This window comes from Leopardus geoffroyi, chromosome D3, assembly GCF_018350155.1.
Source record: "Leopardus geoffroyi isolate Oge1 chromosome D3, O.geoffroyi_Oge1_pat1.0, whole genome shotgun sequence".
NCBI lineage: Eukaryota > Metazoa > Chordata > Mammalia > Carnivora > Felidae > Leopardus > Leopardus geoffroyi.
In genome coordinates, this window is record NC_059339.1 from 65,373,460 (window position 1) to 65,400,749 (window position 27,290).

A 27,290-nucleotide genomic window follows, 5' to 3' on the forward strand; every position below is an offset into this window, starting at 1 on the left:
ATACTAGGACACCAGAGTAAGCTGCCATTTGCCGTCTAGTGCCATATTTTCTTTCTAATCTAGTGATGAAATTGCTATCTCGAAAAGATAATCTGCACTCCCATGTTCACTGAAGAATTATTTACAATAGTCAAGACATGAAAGCAATCTAAGTGTCCACTGATGAGTGAATGGATAAAGAAAATGTGGTATATATACACAAAGGAATATTATTCAGCTATAAAAATACAGAAACCTTTCCATTTATGAGACATGGATGGAACTTAAGGGCATTATGCTAGTTGAATTAAGACAAAGAAAGAAAATACTGTATGATTTCATTTGTATGTGGAATCTAAAAACACTGAACTCGAAGAAACAGAATAGAATGGTTGTTGCTAGGGGCTGAAGGGTTGGGGAATTGGGGACACATTGGTCAAGGGTATAAATTTTCAGTTACAAGATGAATAATTTCCAGGAGGTTCTAATGTACAGCATGAGGACTATAATCAATATTTTATTATATACTTGGAAGTTTCTATGACAGTAGAGCCTTAATATTCTCACCATAGTGGCAACAATAACAAAATGTCAATTATGTAAGGTGAGGGATGTGGTAACTACCCTTATTGTGATAAACATTTTGATATCTATCAATCATATCTATTATCTATCTATCTAATCACCACATTGTACACGTTAAATTTACATGTTATGTGTCAACTGTATCTCAATAAAGCTGGAATAAGAAAACATAATCAAACCTGGAAAATAAACCCAGAACACGTACAACAAACGTGTAGCCTCCACACTTTGAGTTTGATACTCAATATGTATCCATTAGACCAAAGGAAATAACAGCAATATAAATATATTTGCTAATATTTTATAATTTCTGAGAGAAATGTATTGAAATTTCCCACACCTCTAATGATGTATCTGTCAATTTCTCGAGAATTATAAAATTTTTGCTTCAGATCTTTTTAGGCTCTTTTAGAGAATACGTATGAATTTAGAATTGTTATATATCTTCCTGGTGAATTAAATATTTTTGAATCTTTTATCATTGAATTGTGACCAACTTTATTTCTAATAATCTTTGTCTTGAAGTCTGTTGACTTCAATATTGTATCAATATTGCTACATCAGCTTTCTTTTGGTTAGTAACTTCTGGACACATCCCTCTTTTCCCCCTTATATCATCTTTCAAACTTTCTATATCCTTATTAAGGTGTATCTTTTGAAAATAGTCAATAACTAGATTTAGTGTTTATAAAAAAAAAATGCTGTCTGGCAGTCCTCGCATTTTTTTGCTGTTGTCGAAGCAGGCTTCCTGCCCAGCACAAAGCCCAATCCAGGGCTTAAACTCATGACCCTGAGATCAAGACCTGAGCTGAGACCAAGAGTCAGATGCTTAACCAACTGAGCCATTCAGGCATCCCAATCCTTGCCTTTTGAGAATTTAGTGTACCTAAATTTACTGTGATTACTGATAAATCTGGACTTACTTATATCATCTGATCATGGCTTCTATTTGCCTTGCCTTTTCTTCAGTTTTTCCTTCTTTCTTGCTTTCTGTTGATTTTTTTCCCCTTTTCCCCTTTATTAGGTCATTTTTTCATTATATTTATAAACTATTTTTCTGGTGTGTATGCATGTGTATGAGTGTACACATGTGCTTACAGTAACTATTTGAACATGCATTTGTAACAAAGTCTGATGACTAAAATGCCCACTTCCTAAATAATACAAGGGTCTCAGAATATTTTAAATATGATCAACCTTCCTGAACTAATATTCCATTGTTTCATTGTTGTCCAGCATCTTAGTTTTAGCCAGTTTTCCCTCCAAGTAGATCTGTTAATTATATTATAAAGTTAATAGTTTTTTTTAGCTTTACGCCCATATGTTCCCCTCTGTATTCATCAGTCTTTTCTTGCATTTCATCCCTTCCATCAGGGGTAATTTTCTTCTGGCCTGAAATACAGCAAATCATCTTTTTGGTGTAGCCTACGAAGTTTTTGTCAGTGAAGGGAGATGAGCCTGGAGTTTCCACTGTTTGACAGTTTTTAAACAACAAATTCAATCTCTTTAATGGATAGAGATATGTCATCATTGGGTCAAGTATTCTATAAAATTCAGTTATATCAAGTTGGTTGACAATGTCGTTCATGTCTTCTATATCCGTACTGATTTTCGGCCTGCTTGTTTTAGTTGATATGGAGAGAGAAGTATTAAACTCTCTAGCTTTAATTGTAGATTCATTTATTACCTTATGCATGGGAGAGGAACTGGTTTTGTCAGACTTATTTTCTCCATGTCTGATTCACCATTAGCACTGAGTCTTCTCTTTGTGTCTGAGACTCACAGAGAGAGGGTCATTCTGGATATTCTTATCCTGCCCCTCCTCATAAACTACTGTTATTTGTTACTCAGTTCTTGCTAGCCTGGTTGGAAGCAGGAGGAGCAGGTAGGAATTCTCTGTTGTCCTGGACCAGCCTCAGTATTAGGCAGATGCTTTGTCCCTGGGTCTCATGTGTGGGGCTTTCTCCATGACTCTGCCTCTCTCTCAGTGGTGTGGAATCTCTAGTGTTCTGGAAACATGTTTTCTTGTCCCCCCTCTCTTCCCCAGAAATAGAGGTTTGTTTTTTTTTTTTTTTTTCTGTTTTCTTCCCCTAGCCATGATGCATGTTCACTTGTACCTTGAGAGTTACAGGGTCTTATGCTATTCTCCTAGCAGCTTAAGCCTTTTGTCCTGTAGGAAAGACACAGGAGCCAAATCTAGGTGGGACTTTTTGCCTTTCCTGCAGTTGGTGCTGCTCTCCCTTCCAGGCCTGCACCACATCAGTGGGGGGGGGGGGGGGGGGGGGGGGAAGGGGGCTTCCTCTACTCTCTTACCATCTTTTTTTTCCCCATCTTTCTTGTGAGTTAAGCATCTGACTTTGGCCTAGGTCATGATTTCGCCATTCCCAAGTTTGAACCCCGTGCCAGGCTTTGTGCTGACAGCTCAGAGCCTGGAGCCTGTTTCAGATTCTGTGTCTCCCTCCCTCTCTCTGCCCCTCTCCCCCTCTTTCTCTCAAAAATAAATAAACATTAAAAAAAAAGCCTGAAAACAAGTACTCATTTTCTTTGTGTCTGAGGCTTCTGGTGTTTCCATATTCTCATGCTATGCCATACTTAGCCTTTTGCAATAGTTGCAGATGTTAGCTGAGTACTTCCTACCAGCTTATATGATGCTCAGCGCCTGCCCCAGATGCCCTGCTCTTCTTGGATACTTCTCCTTTCCATGGGTTTCAGGCTATGCTAGCCCTGAAACCTTAGCTCTCTAATGGCTTCAAGAAAAATTTTATTTTCATAGTTTACTCAGCTTTTCTTGTTCTAAAGGTGAGAATGATTTTTTTTGAGCTTTCTACATCCTACACAGATGCCAACTATTTATTTTTATTGTTGTCTAGTTTGCTAACCTACTTTTTATGGTCTGTTCCCTGAAGATATTTTCAAGAGCTTTTAATATTTTTAGATATGGATATAGTAAACACAGTTATTTGATAGTATTTGTGCAATATTTATAAAACATGACATCTTTGTAACTATATTTTTATTGTCTGTTGTTTCTGCCAGTTTGCAAACATATTCGTTTGTTTGTGTTCTTGTTTATACTGACTGTGGGCTGGTCATTTTCCTTGAGCATTTATTTGTAGTGTCTCCCCAAGTTGTAGGATGAAGATATTTTCCTCCAGAAAAAGTTCATATTTATTTTACTACTTTTTAAGTACTAAAATTGACTTGGGATTGAACTGATTCTGTCTCCTTTCTGTCTCTCATTCATTTCCCCTCTTTTCTCTGGTTCTCCTTGATAACAAGGCAATTATCCCCCAGCTTTAGGAAGGTAAGCTGTCAGGATCAAGCACTCCAGAAAGTCTCATTCATACTGACACATCAAGACACAGGAATATGAGACACTTGTATCCAAAGAATAAATTTTTTATGATAAAATATCATACCCTCACTGCATATTATTAAAGGAAATAGTCTGTGGAAGACTGGGAGACAAAAAGGGTCTCTTACAAGGGACCCTCCAGTCTGTGATATTAACCATCTCTCTTACACAGACAAGTAACAGCTGGCCCAGAAGACCAATTCCTGCAATGTAGGCTATAGACAGAAGACAGCTCGATGCTGGATCAACAACTTGCTAAGTGGTCTAAGAAATGGAGGGTAGAAATCTGGGCTAGGGACAGCATTATCACTTTGGGGACTAGGCTGGGAGTTTCAATTGGCTGGAATGCATTCTATAGAAAAGGTCATTGAGACTTGGCCTGAGTCCAGCTTCCTGGAGCCAATCAGTGGTTTCCTGGGCTTTTCTGCATGCTGGTTACTGAAGCCTTTTTTTCAATAAGCATACTCTCCATATTCTCCACAGGCCTTCAGCAAAGAACAAATGTTGATCTTACAAATTTTTTTTGACATAAAAATCTATAGCTCTACAGCTTTCCCTAAAGCAAGACAGAGTTCAGAGTTTATCAAAATCGATAAAATTTAAGGAAAAGAATATCATTACAGCTTGGCAAATCAGGAACATAAATAAGGGTCAGCTTTCCCCATTTCCTACCTTCTAGTAGATGAGAACTTCAAGGCCTGAAATTATATTTTTGTTGCTCAGACTTGAAGACTCCAGTATTGGTCTTTGAAATTCACATCTTGGCTTTGTTTCAATTTGTTAAGATCATGAAACAAAAGAAGAGATTTTTCTCTTGTATTCCTTCAGGGGACTCTGCCTACTTGTATAGCAGCAAAACAGGCAAATAGTTCTCAGGAAATTCACCCCTGAAAGCTGTAATGTAACCCTAGCCTCATGCTAACCCTGGGCTACAGGCTTAGATGATAAAAAAGTAGTGTAAATATGATTCTTATTTAATCAGAAGGGATTGTTCAGTCTAGAAGAGACTTAGGTAGCTTACCAAATTATGCAAAATGGCGAGAAATAAAGAGAAATTAGGTGAGAAGAGAGAAGGAAGGAAGTAAATGGATCCAAACACCCCACAGATGCTTCCTATGAGTTGGCCACCAATTTGGTTATTAAACATTTAGTCTCCCTTAAAAAGGAAAATCTGATGAATCACACAAATTATATAGTGTCATATCAAGTAAAATTAGATGGACTGTTAGGGAGACCCAGAACTCTCCTAATACTAACACCAGCTAGGAATGTCTCTCATGGAGCACCATGAAGAAGACTCTTGGTAAAAAAATAAACAGCACTTTTTCAAAAGTGATGGGTGGTGACACAGTACATAATCCTTGGAGACTTTTCTCGTGGATCCCTTCAGCATTGACCGACGACACTATATGAAAGTACAATCTATATATGTAATACCATAAGGGAACAAAAAGTATATAATAGGAATCCCAGGCATGTAGGAGTATTTCTGAGTCCTGGGAGATTATAGAACGAATTCATGGAAGACATGTTCTTGAAGATGGATATTTGGATAAAGTAAATGATGATGTTGGAAATCAATATCCTGTACATATTTGAAGTCTTCTAAATGTATCAAGCAAATGCATGGCAGACACAGGAAATAAGTTCTCCCAATAACTCTAAGTTCCTTGAGAGCAAGTGTGGTAAGATTTTGTATCCGTGACGTATATCTAGGACATAGTTAATGCTTGACCAGTAGGAGTCATTGAATTAGAGACAGTAGGAGGCAGAAATGCACATGGCTGGCACAAACAACAGTGAGGAGACTGGCCTGGCTGAAAAGGAGGACTTTTGTTGCAGAAACTTTCACACATCTCTTCTTCCAAGAGGCTTTTCTTGACCACACATCTTCCAACTGAGCCAGTTACTTCTCCAAGGAGCTGTCTCTCTGCTTGCCATAGGCTCCTACAAGGGATTTCCCCATAGATTGTGACTATTTGCTTACTGGTCTCCTCCATTGCCAGATGAGGAGTTCCTTGGGTACAAGGCTCAGAATTTTACACTGTTGTATCCCAAGTCTAAATACTCAAAGTAGTGAATTGAATTAATAGGAATATTGGGTCTGATCACTGGATAGTCCAAAGGAGTTTTAACTCCATCCCACAGGAAGACTTTGTTCTACAGAAAAAACAATTAAGTCCCTTGAAAAACTGAGTTAAATAGAAAACTTTTCTAGGAATATTTATTGCAAGAATGCAGGCCTGAAACAATGAGGGCCAGAATCATAGTAAACAAACACAAAACTAAAACAGTTGTCTCAGTAGGTAATTTTTTACATCCATATAGATCATGGAGATAAAAAACAGTTTGAGAGGAAGTTTTGGTTAAACTATATTTCTTCCTTTCCTTATACACACATAAAAAATTACTTTCACCAATCTAAACATGAATGCTCTTACATGTATTCACATATCTTTAATATCTTTTGGGGAAAACTATAAAAACAGTATTAATAAGGCAGTACTAAAAGCTGCTATGAGGTTTGTCTGTTTTGAAGGAAATAAGGATAAAAGGGAAGTCACATCTCTGAGACACTGAAAAAATTGGACTTTTTCGTACTCCAACACTAGTGTTGGGAAGTCACTTAACATTTCTGTGTCTATTTCCTTATTCATTAAAGGCAGAACATAAAACAATAATAATTTCTATACCTTAGTCATGGGGCCACCGAGGGCAGGGACCTAGTCATACGCCCTGACACTAAGCACAATGTAGATGATCAATAAATATTTGTCCAAAGAATGGATAAATTATATAGTGAATAGTTTAAGGTCAGGGCAAGGAATTGACATTATAAAAAATAAAACCACCTACATTTGTGCCATTCCATTTGGAACTTCAGCCACAAAGAGAGAGGCAGTTTTTGCTCATGTCCTGGCATTTGCTGGAACATGGTTAGTTGTGAGGCAGGGACAGAGGGCACTGGTGATGGAGAAATGGTGAGACAATTTAATCCTTTAGCTGGGTGCATTGGGAGATGTCTACAGAGCCTGGTCATTTCTGTAGAGGATTCTGGATTCCACCCAGCTTGCCAGAGGCCTCATGTCAACAGCCAGAATTAATGTGTGTCTAATTTTAACTCAAGTGGAACAGACATTTATTTTGGGAAGACAGGAGCTTTTTGAGAATGCCTGCAATTGCCCGTGAGCGGGGTCAGAACTGAATTTCTTGATCATCTTCCTTAGCTGGTGGGAAGATTTTATTGAACTTTCACCTGGCTATGATATGATCTCTCCCTCTAACTTTCTAAAGAATGATCAGGAGAATTTATTTTTAACTCTCCAAGATGCCTTACCTGTTGCATACTTTCTGGAGTCCATCTGGTTTAGCCTTCATATATGTCTGAAGGAATGTTCTAGCAGTAACCTTTGATGGCATTTCCCCTCACCCTCCAGGGTACAGCAGCTGTAATGAGAGGAAGGATCACCAGACTGAGAGTTAGAAAGACCAGGAATCCATTCTCTGATCCTTCACTTATCAGAAGCATAACCTAAGGCACCTCAGGCATGAGACTTGTTAGGAGCCTCCATTTATTCTTTTATAAAATATATATTTATGTAAAATAATATTGCTTTTTTTGACTCCATAAATATGCCTGGAGCTTATGTTGTTCATCTTACACCTAAACCTTTCAAGACATATGTGAATTATTATTCTTGGAATCTCTGAGGCTGATTCCACAGTCATTCTTTAAATCTTTTTATACTGCTTTAGAAGGGAATTGGTATGGGGAAAAAAAAACAGATAAAGGAAATTTCCCAAGAATGCCTTCAAAATAGGGTTGCTTCTATTTAGAAGCCAGTGATATCAGTAAAGACCCAAAGTAGGACAGAATTACTCCCTGGCAGAATGCTACTGGCATATTACTCCCAGCAGGATGAGTACAGATGGGTGTTTTCTCAAAACCAAGTGCTATTGTAGAGGTACTTGCAGGGTCATGGGGCAACTTATTCCATTCAAATTAAGAAACATGTGCTGGAATCTTCTGTATGCCTGAGCATATGGTATATGTTACAAGAATAACTATAAGAAATGGTCCTTGCTCTGAAGCAGTTCACAGTTTACTGTGGGTATATGATACAGACACAAGAAGTATTCAGAGAACAATGATGCATAGTGTATAATAAAATCTAAGTGGAATGCAACCCAAGTAGGGTGGCAGAAAAAGCAATGGAATGTCTGAAATGTCAGCTCAGGTTCTACTAGCTCTGTCAACTTCAAAAAAAACCACTGGTTTTCCTAGGCCTCATTAGTTCATCTTTTAAATAAAAGATGGCATAGTGTAGCCATTAAGTGTGGAACCCCACCAACAGGTAAGGGGGGCACAACCTTGTCAGGTTCCTAAAGCTGCCAACCTCCCTCTCGTCAAGGCCAGGTGGGCACATTCAGTTTTCTACTGATCAATCATTTTGGCCCCTGTCTTCCTTCCCTCCATGGACCTGGAGGACATATTTCACCTAGCAAACCTTCAGTGACAGCTGACAAAACCTGTCTTCACCAAATACTGAGATGTCTCTAACAGAGAAAGCTGTCCTCAAAAATGGGATGGCCTTGGACTCTATCACTGCCTCACAAGGAGGCACCTGTGCCACTGGCAGCAGGACACTGTGTTCACACCCTAGGATTTGGCTAATGTGCCGTCTTCATTAAATCCCATAGGGATTCGAATGAACACCTGAGTGATCTTACCCTACCCAGGAGGCTTAATGAGTCAGTGGTTTCAATCATGAGGCTCTTGGTGAAGAAAACTGTTACTTACTTTGGGAATCATTCTCTGGATCCCGTTTTCTCCTGCGTGAGCCTCGATTGCTGCCCTGGCGGACGCCTCAGGTGCAGCTGTGTAGCAGCCGAAGGAACCACCTCCACCCGAGGGGAACCTTGCTCAGCCTCGGGCATGAGGGGCAGGGTGTGGTTGGACTACGAGAGGGTCACGGGGGCTGGAGACCTGGAGGAGGTCCCGGAGGGGACGCGACTGGCTGACCCGGGATCTGGACCCTTGCAAGCAGAGGCTCCTCACCTCCTCACCCTTTCCCGGAGGTCGGAATGTACGTTCTGCCCGCCGGCCCTCCGCGGAGCCATTTCCAGCGCGCAGGGAGCGAGCGCGTGGTGCTCAGATCCTCTGGACGCATGCGCGCAGTTACCCAGTCCTGCCTCGTGTGAGCGCCCAGACCTTGCGGTGGGGAGGTGCGTGTCCTGTGGTGCCTGGAGGAGCGAGTCTCCTGGGTGAGTTCCGGGCTCCAGAACCCGCCACACGCTCCTTGGCTGTGGGCTCGTCCTCTCTCTAAGCCCTCCTCGCCCTCCTTCCAAGTGCGGGGATGCAGTTTGCAACCAACACTGAAAGAACACGTGGCAGGTGGGGCTTCCTCAAGGCCAGGGTAGGTGTAGCCTGTGTGAGAGAGCAAGTGAGCAAGTTCCCTTTCTTGGAGTAGAAACTTCTTGTTAGGAGAGCCATGAACAGGGCGTGAGTATTCCGGGAGTATTTAGGTATGAAAACCAGTTATGAGAGGGTCACTGTCGCTACAGAGATTGTGCAGGTGGTGGGCGTTACCATCGTGTCTCCACATTGCAGAAAAAGCGAGATGTCCAAATGACCCCTGAAGTTCTGAGGCTAATGTCTATTCCTCCAGAAGAAATGACACTTCCGGTGCAAACGTGCTGTATGATTTCCTAATGAGATGACTGATGTCACTCCATTCCCATCTCTTGTAGGGAGTCTGCCTTTCCTCTCTGGCAGCTTTTAGGTATTATTCTTCCCTTGAGTTTCCGAAATGTTACAGCTGTGTGTCCAGGTATGTTGTCGTTGGCAGTTCTCCCCAGGTTTTCAGGTCCGTACAAACCAAGACTCATGTCTCCCCTTCCTCTTAGTTTGGGGACATTTTTCTGCATTATTTCTGTAAATATTCTCTCTTCCCCATCTTTTTTTTTTTTTTTTTTTTTTTTTTTTCTGATTGCAGTTTCTGGAACTCAGATGGATTTGGAATTTCTGGATCAACTTTTCCTATCACTTAATATTTGTCTTACATTTTTCTATCTCCTTGCCATCTGTCTGTGTGAATTCAACTTTATATTAGCTGTTTGGTTAGACCTTCATCTGTCTTTTTTTCTTGCCATTATATTTTTCATTTTAAAAATCCGGTTCCTTGTCATAGTCACTTACTCTTGTTTCATAATCTCCTGTTTTGGTTTCATAGCTTTTCAGGGGAATATGATCATCTTCCTGAGAAAAATTTAAATATTTTCAGAGGTTTTCAGATTACTCTGTTTCTCTGATTTTATAGTGTTAGCTTTCCTCTAATAATTGGTGGCTGTTGATTAAATGCTTGTCATTAAGAAAATTTTTCCACACGACTTTCCCACACAAATTTGCATTATCCATGAGACTCTCTTTGTGGGATGGCAAAGTAGCAGGTATCTGTCCTCATTATCACCATGGCAGTGACTTTTCCTGTCATTCTGTGTTTCTCTTTTATAGATGTGTTTCTTGTTCTTGAATTTGGCTTTGCAGTAATTTATTTATTTTTATACATGTGATGATTTGGTACAAGAAGTATATATATTTATAAAGTGCCCAGTCCACTTTCTTAAAATCAGAAATCCAGAACTGCCTGTTTCTCAGGTCTCTTATAGGTCTGAAATTCTATAATTCTTTAACTTCCCTTTGGTATATAATTGTATATTGAAAAACATTGTATAGGTTTTAAGTCTTTGTTTTTCATTTCTTAAAAAGGTCAAATCAGTGTTTGCCAAGCAAAACAGAATCTGTAGTAAAATATTACAAGACACTGAATTTTTGTTTCTTTGTGTTTTCACTTTACTTCTGTTTATTTCCAAACAAAACTAAAGCCATGTTTAATTTTTTCATATGATCTAGAACTGTACTATCCAATATGATAGCCACTAAGTACATGTGGCTATTTAAATTTAACTTAATTAAAATGAATAAAAAACTAAAAATTCTGTTTCTCAGCACTAGCCACATTTCAAGTCCTCAGTAGCCATATGTGGATAGTGGTTACCATATAGTACAGCACAAATATAGAACATTTTCATCATCACAGAAATTTCTTTTAGACAGCATATTGATTTAAATCATTGAGGTTCCAGGGATATAAACAGAATTTGTCTTTACAAATATATGTATTTATATTTATGTGGTTGTGTGATTTCACATATAACGTTGAGTTTCTTTGCTGAATGATATTGAGTATGACTAGCAAAGCACCAAGAATATAGTTCTTTAATATATTGAATATATTTATTTAGATCCTTTAGCTAAAAACTTATCCATATGAATAGGCTGTGAGTTCCTCACTGGTAGAATTCCAACTGGAGTGGTCCCAACTCTATTGCTGTCTATGGCTTGTACCTCCCTGTCCTTATAGATAAGGAATCAGGATTGATCACAGTAATGTAAAAGACCTATATATTCCATCTTTCAGGAGAAACAACAACTACATCTTGTAACCATTTTTGTCTGAATAATAAAACTGCTTCCATCTTCCATAAAGATAATGTGTTAGTGTTCTAGGGCTTCCAGAACAAAATAACAGACTGGGTGGCTTAAATCACAGACATATATTTTCTCACAGTTCTTGGAGCTAGAAATCCAAGATTAAGGTGCTGGCAGGGTTGGTTTCTTCTGAGGCCTCTCTCCTTGACTTGCAGATGGCCTCTTCACCTGGTCTTTTCTCTACGTGTGCACATCCCTGCTGTCTCTCTCTATGTCCAAATTGCCTCTTCTTATGAGGACACCAATCATATTGAATTAGGGGCCACACTAACAGCCTCATTTTCACTTAAGCACCTATTTAATGTCCCCATCTCCAAATATAGTTATATACAGTACTGGGGTCAGAGCTTCAACAAATGAATTTTGAAGGAACATAATGCAGCGCATAACAGATAACGTCTATAGAATTGAAAAAAAAATTATAGTCAATTCCTCATATACTAGGAGGCTAGGAGTTCTGTTAAATTTAATTCTTTGTGTACTTGGAGGACAAGTAGAAATTCCCAGTGGGTCTTACCGCATTATTTCCTTATAACTGAAGTCTGTTGTGTATCAGTACTTGTTTTTCCCCACTAATGAGGAGGCATCAGAGTCTGGGGGTAAATATTTCTTCTAAAATAATAGAGAAGGTTAGAGAGTCATCTTGGAATTGTCATTGAACTTCTTTGAATCCCCGTGTCCTCCACTATAAAATAGAAATATCATAACTGTTTTATGATGCTGTTTTCTGAAGCAATGCCTGTGGAAACTGCCTGGCACAAATCCCATTTCATTGCCCATGCCCAGAAATATCTGTTGGAAGCAGAGGAGACTGAGTCTGTGTTGACTTCCAGACAACCTATACTTAAAAAAAATTTCTTCATCTATAATGTTTTCCTTCCACTTTCTGATAAAATTAAAATGTTCAGTCAATGTCATGAGATCCAGTAGTTAAATATTCTAGTTAGATGAACTTTAGCTTATTAAGGTTTAACAAAACCGTAGGAGAATTTGGATGAAATACATAGAAAACATTTTTCTCTTCACCAGAAGATCGGTGGTGATCCCTGCACGCAATTCTTGGGGAATCATCTAGTTGGAAACGGCCACTATTCCTGGCAGTCTTCTCTTGGGAGAGTCCCTGTGCTCTTACAATCCATCTGGGAGTTTCCTGGAAGAGTTTGCTCCATTATGTGTCTTCTTGACTAATTGCGTCACTCCAAGAAATAACAGAGAAAAGAACACAAATACTTTTGAATTAAAAGGAAACAGGAGCCAACCTCCTACCCAGTGGAAATATCCTTTCTCCTGTACCTTCAGCCTCCCTTGGACAATTGTCAGCATATTAAGCTTGCTGTCTGACAAGAAGCATCTTCCTCTTCTCAGATCTAATTGTTAAGAATTCCTAATATATATTGAAAAAACAAAAACAAAAACAAAAACCTTCCTGCCTAGCAATTCTAATCCTAGAAGCAATTTCAACACCTCCCAGCCTAGTCTTAAAAAAAAAGCCACATATATGGTCTAGAAAGAGAACAAACTCATTGATTTAGTGACAGCATTCACATTTCACTGGCAGTAGTTTTAAAATGCTGCTCTGAGGACCATCCCTGCAGTTCAAGTTTGCCCGTTGTGAATTGAGTCATTAAAGGTGTGTGGGTGAGTGGGTGATGCCAACCTCATGGAGAGTTGGCTGAATGATTAATGGCCTTGCCTTCTGATTTTAGAGGTTCCCATTAATTACAAGGGATTGAGTCTTTTTTGTGAAGAGTCTGTTACAGCTTCTCTTGCCACCTCCTCACTTCCTTTTAAAGTGAGTAAGATGAGTATTTTTAATTTTAAAGTGTGGAAATCATTTCTTGTCATTTCCTTTTGGAACTTTCTGGACCAAATCACCCTAAAAACACATTTCTTAATCTTATAATATCTGAACAGTTCTGGAAAAAGAAGGAAACTGGTAAAGGTGCCAATGAATGTACTTCTCCAGCTTTGTCTGTGACGTCATTACCTTTATCATGGGGAATTTTAAGGACAGCATTTATAGAGATCTTAGCAAAACAAGAATGTCAGTATCACCAGAATCATTAAAATGTTAAAGAAGCTTTCATTTGCCATCATTGTCTCTTTACCATGGATGAAGGGTTCTGTATGAGAGCATGGTGTGGAGTGGAACTGACCCCAAAATATGGACCAGGAAATCTGGGTTTGAATCCTGGCTCTGAAATGAACTGGTTGTGTTGCCTATAACTTTTACTGGCCTCAGTTTTCTCATCAGAAATAACAAATGGAAAATATAGATAAAATAATGTGAAGAACATGTAAAAGTCTATGTAATTATTAGTTAAATTCTTATTTAACACCCACCCATTTCTTGTCTTACTACCCTTTATGATTCCCAGATTTTAGCCATTCTGTGCAAAATTGAGGTTGTCCTTTTGGATAAACTTTCAAGGTCAGCAGCAAACTGACCAATGGAATTGGAAAGTACCATAGTGAGGTGAAAATAATTTGGAGTCATACATTCCAGGATTCAAATTCTAGGTTTATTTGCCCATGTAATCTTAAATAAGCTACTTTACTTTCTTGATTTCATCTCTAAAATGGTAATATGCAATTTATTTAATAGGATTATTATAAGGATAAGAAAGATAATATATATATAAAGTAAGTGCCTGGCACCTAGCAGGTACTCTTTAAATATTATAAATACATAAACATCTCTCCTCCCTCCCTCATCCCTCTCTCCTTTCCTTTCTTCATTCCATAAAAATCACTCAATCTCCAACCACCCAGTATGGAACATGTGACAGGGGATTGAGGAGGTGGAATAAATAGTAGATTTGGCTGGATCCAGAGAGTCAGCAGGGCAAGAAAACAATTTACCATGATCTTGCCCATCTGTTACAGGGTGAGAATTCTGTGAGGAATTTATTATCTTCTTTCATCACAAATCCTGATGGGTCCTCCTTACAATACAGTAGAGGAGCAGCAGATAGGGCAAGGAAAGATCTTTGATCTTAAATGTTTCTATAATTGCCCCCCTACAATATCTCATTTCCTAGGCCTGGACACCCTAAAAGTTGCATTTTTGACTTATAATTCACATAGCAAAGGAGGGAATCTCAGATTCTGTTTGCATGAAACCAAACTGAGTTACTGTCAAAATCAAGCTACTTGGAACCTCTTCCCAGTAATACTTCTCTAGTATGAGTAGGTCACAAATACTCAAGTCCATTCCTGCCAATCTAACAAGCCAAGCGAAAGTTGATCCTGGTGGCCATTAATCTCAGAGTGCACTGGAGTGGACTGGGTGAGGTCCTAATTATGCTTGCATCTAAAAGTTCTGATCAGACCAGAAGCAGCCCAAGGTAATGTAAAGAACTCTGCAGGATAAGTTCAGAGACAAGGATGCTAGTCCAGACTCCACCAGGACTTGTTTGGGACCTCAGGCAAGCCTTTTGAGCTTTCAAGGACTGATTCCTCATCTTTAAAATGTGGATAACGATCATTATATCTCTTTGCCTCACAATGCTATGATGAAGATTAACATAGATTATAGGTGATTATAGGTGTGAAAGTGTTGTGTAAAAACAAAACACTATTATTATCTTTAATAATAGTCTTCTGAAGTGTTGCCATAGCTGTCCTGGGGCTCTAATCTATGGGAGCACTTTATAATGAGGTCTTTTGGGAATTTCACTAACCAAATTTCCTTGGATGCCATTCAAATTGGACCAGAATCATAGTATTAGAGAGTGTTAGAGCTGGAAGGGATAGTAACACATCTAGTTCAACCCTCTCATTTCACAGATGGAAAAAAAAAAAAAAAAAAAAAGGAGTCCTAGATAGAGAGAGGGACTTGCCTCAGGTCACCCAGCTACAAAGTAGAAGGGTTGGTGTAAGAGCCCATTGGCTCTTTACACTCCATACACCAAATTTTACTTTTCCATGGAGAGAGCTTAAAGCAAATCCACTTTTCTCCTTAATTGCTGCCACAGCTATATCTTGACCCCTTCTCATTTCTCATCTGAAGTCTTAACACTAGTTCCTCCTAGCTTGCAATTTACCTGTGCAACTTCATTCTACTTATGTCCACTGAGAGCTTTTTGAAGTATGGATCTGTGTATAATACACATGCATACATATAAACACACTATTTAATTCCTTTAATCTTTTCCATTAGCTTCAATATAAAATTAAAGTTTCTTCAAAATAGGGAATACGTGGGGTGCCTGGGTGGCTCAGTCGGTTGATTGTCAACTTTGGCTCAGGTCACGATATCACAGCTTGTGAGTTCAAACCCACATCAGGCTCTGTTCTAACAGCTCAGAGCCTGGAGCCTGCTTCAGATTCTGTGTCTCTGTCTCTTTCTGCCCTCCCCTGCTCATGCTATGTCTGTCTGTCTCTCTCTCTCTCTCTCTGAAAAGTAAATAAATTAAAAAAATAAAAATAAAATAGGGAATATGCTATCCCAGGATCAACCATCCTTTTACCTTACCTCCAAACTCACTTTCATGTGAACTTAACATTCTAGACCTCCTGACTTATTTGCCATTAGGTAGATGTTCTGTGCTCTCTGCTTCTTCCTTCACTTTGAGAGTGATCTTCCCTCTACCTAAAGCTCTGTTTCCCCCTTTCTTAATATGGCAAATCCCCCCTAGATACCCATCATGTAAACTTCCCCTCCACTTCCATGCCCCCAGTTGTAAGTGCTTTATTCTCACCCAGACAAACCTTTATTGTAGCATTTCCACATCATGGGAACGGGGAGGCAGAGATTGGGGCTGGTGCAACTGACCTTTAAGTCTGTGCCAATCCCAAGATTCTATCATTCTATGCAATCACTGAGGAATGAAGCTTCAGGGAAGACTGTTATATAGAAGTAGGGATTTGAAGGATAAGGGGGTTTGGAAAAAAGGGAGAAAAAAAGATATATCAATTTTTACGTGTTTGTATATTATTTTATAAGGCACTTAAAGGTGTCTGTTATCTACATTATATTATTATTCCTTATAGGCAGAGCTCAGGTATTTCTAATTCTTGACTCTTGCTCCCTCCCTGTCCCCACACATCATGCCCAAACAGGGCTTTAGATGAAGAAATGTGGTGGCACGATTTGGCATATTTGTCTTAGAATATTGCAAAGAAAAATTGCTACCCTGTCATTTCTGTGATCAAATGATTCCATTGTCGTCTCTCTCCTTTTTCTTCTCCCTCCTCCTCTTCTTTTAGGTAGCATCTCAGGGGAACTAGTAGGAAGGATGAAGGGGAACTCTTCCAAGTTACTCAGAAGGAACTGTTTAGCTATCACTAGTGACCCCATTTATCTTAGACAAAGTGAAAAAAAACTATTCTAAAAATAGGATTCAGTAATTATAGCACAACCCCACAGATTTTTAATTTCTTCAGTATTCTAAAACATTATTATTAGATGTCATAAAAACCTATGAAGCAGGTGGAGACCAATGTTATTATAGCTATTTTCCAGATAGAGAAACCGAGTCTAAGTGGGATTAAGTAGCATGTCTGATTGGAAATGCTAGGATTGGAATCTAGGGCCCTGACTGTCCATTCTGTGATCACCATGGCCAAAGTTCTGCCACAGATGGAGAGGGCTGAGCCTCTGTTCTGACCACCTCTGGTGAGGGGGGATCCTCCTCCCTAAATAGTACAAGATGTTTGAGCACCTGACACTTTGACACTGGACAAATGAGGTTGATAGAAGTTAGTTTGTAATATACACTCACAATCTGGGATTGGAGAGAGGGGAGAGGACATTGCACACAATGTGGGGCCACATGGGAGTGGTGCCTAGGGTAGAGTGAATAAGCAGAGGCACAGGGAATCAAGACTTGTTGTAACAAGAGGGTGAGGTGACCTCTGATTCCCAAAGGAGGATATGCTTGGCTCCTTTGAATAAGTCTTCAGTCTGTGAGAGAGGTGAATCCACTAGGTTAAGGGCTGAAGATGGTGTAGTTGGTTCAGCTAATAGGGAAGCTAGCTGGGTGGCCGCTTTGCTATCAGATGGGGGAGTATATTTGGAGAGAGAAAAAGAACTCACAGTCGGGCTTTTTTGGCTTCATGGGGCCCAAATATACCAAGGCAGCACATGAAATTTTAGGTCTTAACAAAATTTTAGGTCCCATAGCTCCCCTTCCCTGAACACGCTGCATCTGCTTTGCAGAAAATACCCTTATTCATTGGCATTTCCATTAGGGCTTTCACCAAGATTTCCTTTCTCACACAAATGACTGTTCATAAAAGAATTCTGTCAAGGAGCTGGCCTGTCCCTTGATGGCCTGGTAGATAAGGAGGCCTGACATTAATTTATTTGCCTAATGAATAACATGGTAAAATCTTGGTTTGATAAGTGCACCACTTACACCAAGGTCTTTCATTCACATTCAGCTTCGTAAAATGGACATCCCTGTAGAAACTAATTGAATCTTGTTGGTATCTGGGATAATGAACAATGTCAGCACATTTCAGAGATTAAAGACCCACACCAAAGGGATGTGGCAGCAGAAGAGATTAGCTGTGCTTCCTGGAGACATCAGTTGAAGCAGGATGATCTCCCGTGGTTGGACCATGTTCCCCACTGCAGGCACCAAGATAACCATAACACCCTCTGGATTTTCCTTCCTAAAAGCCTACACACTTGTATCTCAAGATTTCGTTGAAAGCCCCTGACTTCAAAGAATGTTCATGTTCAATGACCTGCACAACAGCTCACAGGAGAATATTATAGCTGGATTTCCAAACAGGTTTCCAGTTATTATTAGGGTTGGGTTTTGGCTCCTACTCCAAATCTCCTAATGATTATCGAGAGTATAACCAGTGGGGCTAGATGGAAACATTAGATGTCTGTGTCCTCTCTTCCTATGGATGTTGCCTTGTCACTAAACTTGCAAAGACTAGCGTCATTGCAGTGGCCCCATTAACTTGCACCTGAGAACATATAGTTTCCTCTGTTTTTGTCTTTGCTACACTATAATGGGCAAATAGGATTTTGGACTTATGCAGCAATGGGAAAGGGAAAGCCTAAGGAAACCATGACTTAATGTCCAATTAAATGCTTCTTATCCCTGCCTGTGCATGAGAATGATCTATGGGATAATCTCTATACATATACGGGAAACTGTGCTCCTTCTATTTCTGCTAAATCAAAATAACCAGGGCAGAGGCTATGCACCTGACTTCACATGTGATTTACATGTGATTCTCATGCACAGCCAGGCTTGAGAAACCCTCATACCTTTTACATAGAGAGGATTATGCATGACTACACATCCAGGAGAGCCATGATTTCAGATCAGAGGATCCATAAACTGGAGCAGAACAAATGGGTCCAGAAGAGAGAAAGCAAAGGTGTTACCAGGAAAGTAAGTTGGCATAGTTACCAGGAAAAGAAGTTACCAGGAAAGAAAACTAAATCCAAAATCAAGCAATACAAGAGCAGCTATAATGAGGAGGCTGATATGAATGGCTGTAAATGGGAACATGGGTATGAACTTGGTTTATATGCCACATTTGGTGGACCCAGGGCTCACTGAGGTTGTTGCTAGGTGGTAGATTTAGACAGATTCTGATTCCAAGCAAGCCCAAGGGTGGGAGGGGTGAAAGGATGGGGTTGTCAGAATAAGTTCTATAAGGTGACACATAGATTCCAAAAAAATAAATTTAAGAATTAATGCATGTATAGGGGCACCTGGGTGGCTCAGTTGGTTAAGCATCTGACTCTCGATTTTAGCTCAGGTCATGATCTCATGGTTTCGTGAGAGTGACTGACAGTACGGAGCCTGTTTGGGATTCTCTGTCTCCCTTTCTGTCTGTCCCTCCCCCACTCATGCTGTCTCTGTCTCTCTCAAAATAAATAAATTAATTAAAAAAAAGAATTAATGCATGTATGTACATGTGTATACAACATCCATCCATCCTACAAAGTACTCTTGGCACAATTAGCTACTTTTATTAGTAAATAACTTATGGCAAAATTTTACTAGCTGGCAAAATTTTATGGCAGAATTTACTAGGATACCAAGAGTTAAAAACCACTGTACTGTAATTAAATTCTTCACTGAACTTAAAATTTGGCTTCGAAGGCAAAACTCATTCATATTGATTATTCTGAAGTCAGAAGAAATCAGGATGGGTTGAATTCTTCTCTTAATAAACCTCCACATGCTCCTACACTCTGGAGATAACCAAATGACTTCTAGTTTCCTAACATGCCAGGCAGTTTCACATCTTCTTGCTTTTACTGGTGTGCCCCCCTCTGTTTGAACTAACCCTAACCCACCAGTGCCTTTGCCTCATTTAAGACCCAACTTCAGTGTCAGTCCTTCTTGCAGTCTTTTCCCCACTTCACCTGTCTTCAGAGAACTACACCTCCTCATTTACAAGTCTGTCTGCCTTTTTGAATGAGCGCTTTTGGTTATGACTTGTTACAGGGTTCACCATTGAACCATGTCTTGATTTTTATTTGTTTCCTGGGAGTTGCCTTCTTCATGGTTTTGCAAGCAGATGGGAAAGAAACACACAGTGCTTAAAACAATATATTTTTGTTTCAATTGATGTAAATGTGCATTGTATAGCAGAAATGTTGAGAAGTGTCAACGCCATTTCATAGTCAGTAGGAAGAAAAACTAGGATTGTAGTGAATGAATGGCAGGCAAAGGACTTTGACTGCATTCATCTTTTGAAGCAAGCCCCTTAACTATCTCATTGTCTTGAAAGCAGGTATTTGTACATGACTATTTTCTGACTTTAATGGTGTATGACAATATAGATTTAGTTAATATTTACTGAGATCTCACTGTACCAGGAGAAGTTCTAGATGTTTTTACCCATTTTAGCCCACATCATCCACACAATAGTACTATGAGATAGGTCTTTTTGCAGCTGAAGATGCTGAGGTTCAAAGCAACATAGCCAAGGAAAAGCAGAGATGGGTTTTAAACCTAGGTTTTCTGGATCTGGAGCCTATGCACTTAACCATTATGTTGATTTTCAGTGGTAAATCTGGGAAAATCCTGGGCGAATTGGAGCACATTGGTCACTCTAGCTATGCTGCAGGATCAGGGCAATTGCAGTGCCATCTTGAGGGCTATGTTAGTGTCCTGGGGCTCCCATATGAAGTACCACAAACTGAGAGACTTAAACAACAGAAATTTGTTGTTTCATGGTTCTGGCAGCTAGGAATCTGAAATCAAGGTGTTTTCTCCCTCTGAAGGTGCTAGGCCTTCACATCTGCTCCAGGCCTCTCTCCTTGGCTAATAGATGACCATCCTCACATTCACATGGTATCCCCCCTGTATATGTGTTTATCTCCAAATTTCCCGTTTTTTTTATAAGGACACCAATTCTATTTGGTTAGGTTCTACTGTAATAACCTCATTTTAACTTGATTATCTCTGTAAAGACCTTATCTCTAAATAAGGACTGGAAGTTAAAACCTCGGCATATGAATTTGGGGGTATGATTAAGCCCATAACAAAGACCATCCAGTAACCAGGGGTCACAGGTTAACATCAGGCCATGGAGTAGATCAAGGGTTTCTCTGTTTTATTACATCATTTAGGTGATGTAAAACATACACACACACACACACACACACACACACACACACACACACTACTTTCGGCCCCTATAGCAGCCCAATTAAGTAAGAATTTTGATGGTGAGCCAAGGCATTAGAAGAAATTTTAAAGTTCTCCAGGTTATTCTCATATACATCCAGGACTCAGAATCCCTAATCTATCTGAGCTGAGGACCTTTCAAGTAGCAAGACCAGGAGGAAGAAAGTTGGGCGAAAGGGTAAGACAAAAGCAGAGGCAAAGGTATGACCAAGGAGCTGTATCAATAGCAAAATTTGCAACTTGGGCTGAACATGGGGCACGGGAGGTCAGGAGACAGAGAATGGTGAGACAGGTTAGGCAAAGAGGTAATGGACAAAAGCAAGGTGCAGACTTGGGCCTAGATGTTCGATACTTCAGTCCTGGTAAGAGCAGTTTTCCAGACAGAAAATGGGAAGTAGCTAACCAATGGTCAAATTCAGGGGCTAGATTTGCTCAAGTGTCTGTAGGGGATTTGCCCCTTCTGATGCTGCCTTTTACTCACATTATGGACTCTGCCAGCCTGTGTACTACCTCTTGCCAGGAGAAACTCCAAGTAAGATTGAGTACCCTGAAATGTTCAGGCTCACACCTACCCCACTTTCAGCAAGTATATGTTGTTTACAAATCCAGATTTGTAAAATAGATGCATTAGAGAATATTTGCTTTACAAAATGACTCACAATGGGTCTCTTTTAAATAGCGAGTTTCCCCTGGGCCAACTGATTTTATTTTCCAGAAATCATTTCACGCGATAGTTTTCCATAAGCACATCTAAATTGTGAACTAAGTTTCAGGAGACAGTATCTTCTGATGCTTAGCAGTTTTGAGCTTAAACACATAATTTACCTCTCTGGGACTTAGTTTACTCATTTACAAAATAGGAATAATACCAGTCCTAATTAACTCAGTATTTTCAATTAATGAATGTGTGAAATTAATTAGAAAATGCTAAATGTCTTAACAAAAGATAATATTTAAGGAAGTTACCAACAGCACTAAAAAGTGACTTGAGGAAACCTCATGTTTCCATTGACATTTATCATTGACATGGTATTGCATATAAGATGGAGGTGGCTTGCCCAATGGATAACTTCAGGAAAGATGCTTAATGCTGCTCCAAATCAGGAGCTGGATCCCCTGCCTTTACCACAGTGAAGGACTGAGGAAGAGCTCAGCAGAGAGAATCCAGGCAGGGCAGGATGCTGAAGCTGGAGAGGGAACTGCAGACCCATCAAGTCATTTCTGGAATTTACAAGCAAAGCAGGCAGCTAACATCTTGTAAAACATAGGAAGGCAATTCATGGCTCCAGAAGTACACGTTCACATGGAAGCTTGGGCATTTGCAGATGGAAAGACTGAAAACTTAATAATAAGGGCTCTGGAATAAACAACAAAAGTCAGTGCAGTGAAGATCGGCTGTGATGGCTCACAGAAGTGGGGTTAGCAGAAGGGCATTGTGGGGTGTTCCAGAGAGGAGGGGAGTGTTATTGAATGCTTTACCAAAGTGTTCTTTATGGGGAAGAACTAGGAGGTAATATTGGAAACTTACTGGAAAGCATTTATAGCTAATTATTTAAAAGCTTAAGATAATTTTTAATGAAATGTATACCTCTCATTAGCCATTCATTTTTGACAGTCTTTTTGCCTAAATAATGAAATCCTACAAATAATCTCTCTGAGCCCTGCTATATACAGAATAGTCCTGCCTCACTCTGAGGCAAGCTGTTAATGGTGTAGTGGACACAGCAAGGAGCAGCATCCTTACAAGATGGTGACCGGATGGATTTGAGTCTGGCCAGCCTGCATGTTACACACAGGCCCCTTCCCTCCACCCTGAGCCACACCCTCTCCTGGCCACTTCTGGGGGATGTTATCAACTGACAACCAGACACATTTTCACTTCTGTCTCTGGCTGTCCCTCCTTAGCAGCAACACAAACACAGGAGTAGATCCCAGAGCCAGAAGGTCCAGCAGATACAAAGCGCAAACAAAGCATGTGGAAGGTGTGATGGGATGACTGTCATCTGAAGAACTAATATTTCATAAAGGCAGTTGGGAATAGATTTTTATAAAGAGGAGAAAAGGGAATTAAAATAGGAAGCATGTGTCTGAAGGCAAACGCTGAAGATCTTAAAGAAGGCTTGTCAGCAGGCTTGCTTCAGCACTGGCTAATTGTTCTTTTCTGAGTCTAGCTATTTCTCATCCTGTATTTGCTGTATTTGGGAGAAGATTCCAGAGATAAAGCAGGACTGAGCCACATCTGGGAATTTGAGTGGGGAACTGAATTTCTTTCATGAGTTGCATGGAAGGTAAAATAGGCAATCAGGGAAATAGCTTTTGAGAAAGAGTCTTTCAAATTCCTGAATTTGGCATGTTGAACAGTTACTAAGCATGTTGAACAGTTACTAAGGTCTAAGGTCATGATCTGGGTCAGCTGGAAAAACTTCTTTAGAACACACAGCATTTGGTGGTATACATATCTAGAAAGTGTCTAAACATTATACCTGGAGTCAAGGTAAATGAATTGTCAGACTAACGCCATCTGATTTCTTCCAGCAGGTGAGAATATATGTTTTTGAAGGTCTCTAGTGGGCTTGCCTAAGAAGTTTAAAATACTGTGCAAATGGGGGCACCTGGGTGGCTCAGTTGGTTAAGTGGCCAACTCTTGATTTCGGCCCAGGTCATGATCTCACAGTTTGTGAGTTCAAGCCCCGCATTGGGCTCTGCTCTGACAGCATGGATCCTGCTTGGGATTCTCTCTCTCACTTTGTTTCTGCCTCTCTGCCCCACCCCTCTCTCTCAAATAAGTAAACATTAAAACAAAATTTTAAAAATACTGTGCAAATTAATCTGAAAACAGATTCAGTACAGCAGCTCTGGCGTGGATTGATTCCTCTCACCAGGATTGGAACACGCTCTGGACAATGTCAAGCCCCTGTTGTAATGCTCATCATGTCTGAGGAGAAGGTTTCCTAAGTCTGAAGGTGATAGGATTTATTATCTGACTCACAGTATATATGACCAAATGTTTTGTAATTACTTTCTCTCTTCTTGTAAACTGGGTTTTAAAAGTGATCTGCTGTACTACAAACATTACTCAACATAAGCACGTGGTCTTAAGATCTTTCTGAATCTGGCCCAGATTCTACTTTTGAGTTTAATTGGCTGGACCTGGTATAGACGCCAATCTGCTCTGATAACCACAGACTGAGTTTGAATTTCAGTTCCATGACTCATAGGTTTGTGCCATCAGGCAGTTCACATAAGCCCCCCACCCCGCCCCGCCAAGCCCCGTTTGTACCAGTCACCTTGAAAGCAATACAAACATTCCATAACACCTGGGATGAATAAATGAACTAATGCATATGGGTGCTCTGTGAAGAGAGTCTTTCTCAGTATACAGTCCTGTTCTGCCTAGATGAGATGTGGTTACTTACTCCTATTCTCTGAGGCCTCTGGCCTTGGTCCTGTCCCCAAACTGATTTGGCTAAAGGCCCAAAGAGGGCAGCATCAGCCTGTCTGTCTCTGTGGGGTTCTGTTACTCTCTGTTCTGACTCATAACCCTCTGAATGTGGTGAATTAGGATAGTGTCAGTAACTCAGGGTTGTCCATTATGGTTCCCAGGGGAATGTTATACTCACTGAGGAAAAATAGGTAGCCACACCTGGCCCTGCATCATGACAATTCCACAGAGTATCCCTATTTGCACTTCCTACTGCTCCACTAGGAGGGGTTACTTCTTTGATAGGCCACTTGATATATTTTATGTTGACAGCATGAGATGTAATGACTTTCAAACATACTGACAGTTTCTTGTTTACTATATGCTACATGCTACTGAATAATGTCACTATCTTTGTTAATCTTCATGTGCTGTTGGGTCAATGTCAAGCCTGGGCGCAGCCCTGGATGTCAGTCCCCCCACAAACTGTTGATCATGCCTCCCAATAGCCCCTGAACTGACCACAACCACAAAGAAGGAGAACCATGAATTTAAGAGCTAATGCTTTTCTCCTAGAAGCTCAAAACAGGAAGGCACAGATAAGACAGAGCTGACAAACACTTGTATGCAGACTGTGTTAAGCATTGGGGCTGTAACCTGACTTCAGTTGTGTTCTGCCCCTTGTCACTACTTTTATGGAAGTGGTGAGGCATGTTTATTAATAAATCTACACTCTCCATTCTCCACAATAGACCAGTCTGAGTGTACAGCCAGTGGGTGGTTTCTGGCTGAGGAGCTCGCCAGTGGAACTTGGAGACCCTAGGCCCTCTTTCTCCAAGTCTCACCTTTCACTGAAGCGCCCCAAGCAACCCACCTTCCTGCCTTCCCACCTGGCAGCAGCTAGCCTACCCGTCTGATGACTCCAGCTGGTGCTGATTCAGGGTTTCCAGGTAGTATCTGGTTTTGTACCAGGTGGGATGTTATCTGAGCTCTCTGCTCAGATGGGAAACAAGCTAAGACAAAAGCCTTTGTCATTTTCCAGCTAAGTTCTGCTGTCCTATGTCATAACCTGATTTGAGCTCAGATTTTCTGTGTAGGCTTCCCCTACATGCTGTTATGCTCCTTTGTCGTTTGTATAACGAAATGAGCCTGACTGAGGTGTTACTGCAGATCCACCTCTACTGAGCATGGCTACCTCAACAAACAGCCAGTTTGTTGAATAGCTTGGTAGAGAGTTCATGCACTCTTGGTATTGCCCTGGATCTGCTACTTCATAATAATGCTGAATAGTTCCCTTTCATAATTGTATGGTTCATGACAGTGTCATTCTTGTTAAGCTTTATCTTTCTCATTTATTGCAACTTTGTTTAAGGTAATGCATAATCGATAGAAGAAAAATGAGCTATTTTGCCTTAAAGCTTTTTATTTACTTCCTACATTGCTCTAGGGCAAAAAAAAAAAAAAAATCCCTAATATGACTTTTAGTATTTATGGTTAAGGCAAACAACTTATCACGTTGTATAGCCAATAGCATGTCATCTGTAAAGCCGAATTTTTTAGTTGAATTCTGGGTGAACCACATAGTAGCTTTGTGTCTATGAGCAAGTTGTTAATCTCTCAGTGCCTCATCTACCCCATCTGTAAGATGGAAATAATAATTAATGCCTACCTCTTATAGTTTGTATAGATTGAATTCAACCAAAACCAAGAAGGGTTAGAACAGTACTAGCCATACAAGAAGCACTCAGTAAATTATAGTTTTTAATAATATTTTTGACATGGACTTACATTTGAAGCACAAAACCTACACATGTAAGTCCTTACATCTTGGTAAAAGTGACTTCCTTTAGAAATTTACCCTATTGTGATTTCAGTGCTTGGAATATAATTGATCATGAGAAATCTTCTTTTGTTGAAGTATTTTATTTTATTTTTATTTATTTTTATCCCTTTCACCCATTTTGCCTGTCTTCCCACTCTCCACTTTGGCAACCACAAACTTCTTCTCTATATTTATGAATATCTTTTTCTTTTATGTTATTATTTGTTTTGTTTTTTATATTTCACACATAAGTGAAATCATATGGTATTTATCTTTCTCTGTCTGACTTATTTCACTTAGCATAATACCCTCTAGGCCTAGCCATGTCATCATGAATGGCAATATTTCATTCTTTTTTTATGGCTGAGTAATATTCTATTATGTATATATGCCACATTTTCTTTATGCATTCATCTATTGATGGAAACTTAGGTTGCTTCCATGTTTGGCTATTTTAAATAATGCTGCAATAAACATAGGGGTATATGTATCTTTCCAAATTAGTGTTTTTGTTTTCTTTGGGTAAATACCTAGAAGTGAAATACTGGATCATATGGTAGTTCTAATTTTAGTTTTTTGAAGAACTTGCATAGTGTTATTCATAGTGACTACATCAACTTGCATTCCCAGTAACAGTTCTCCTCACCAACACTTATTTGTTTTTTTGATACTAACCATTCTGACTGGTATGAGGTGATACCTCATTGTGCTTTTGATTTTCATGTCCCTAATGATTAGTGATGTTGAGTGATTTTTTCATGTGTCTGTTGGCCATCTGTATGTCTTCTTTGGAAAAATGTCTATTCTTCTGTCCATTTTTAATTTGATTATTTGGTTTTTCAGTGTGGATGATGAAGCATTTTAATCAGGATATTGTATTGGGAAAAAAGAGCTGTCTTTTTATGAGGCATTCAGTGCCTTGGAAAAGGCTTCTGGTGATAGAATGGACTTAAAAATGA

General features: G+C 39.7%; 1 protein-coding gene across 1 annotated transcript in view; it reads left to right on the forward strand.

Moving 5' to 3' along the window:
• The first annotated feature begins 8,865 nt into the window (after positions 1–8,865).
• Positions 8,866–27,290, forward strand: part of SLC14A2 (solute carrier family 14 member 2) — a 505,451-nt gene continuing 487,026 nt past the window's right edge. Inside the window, exon 1 of the mRNA XM_045459753.1 lies at positions 8,866–9,184. The gene's annotated coding sequence lies outside the window, so the exon portion shown is untranslated. The remainder of the gene's footprint in view (positions 9,185–27,290) is intronic.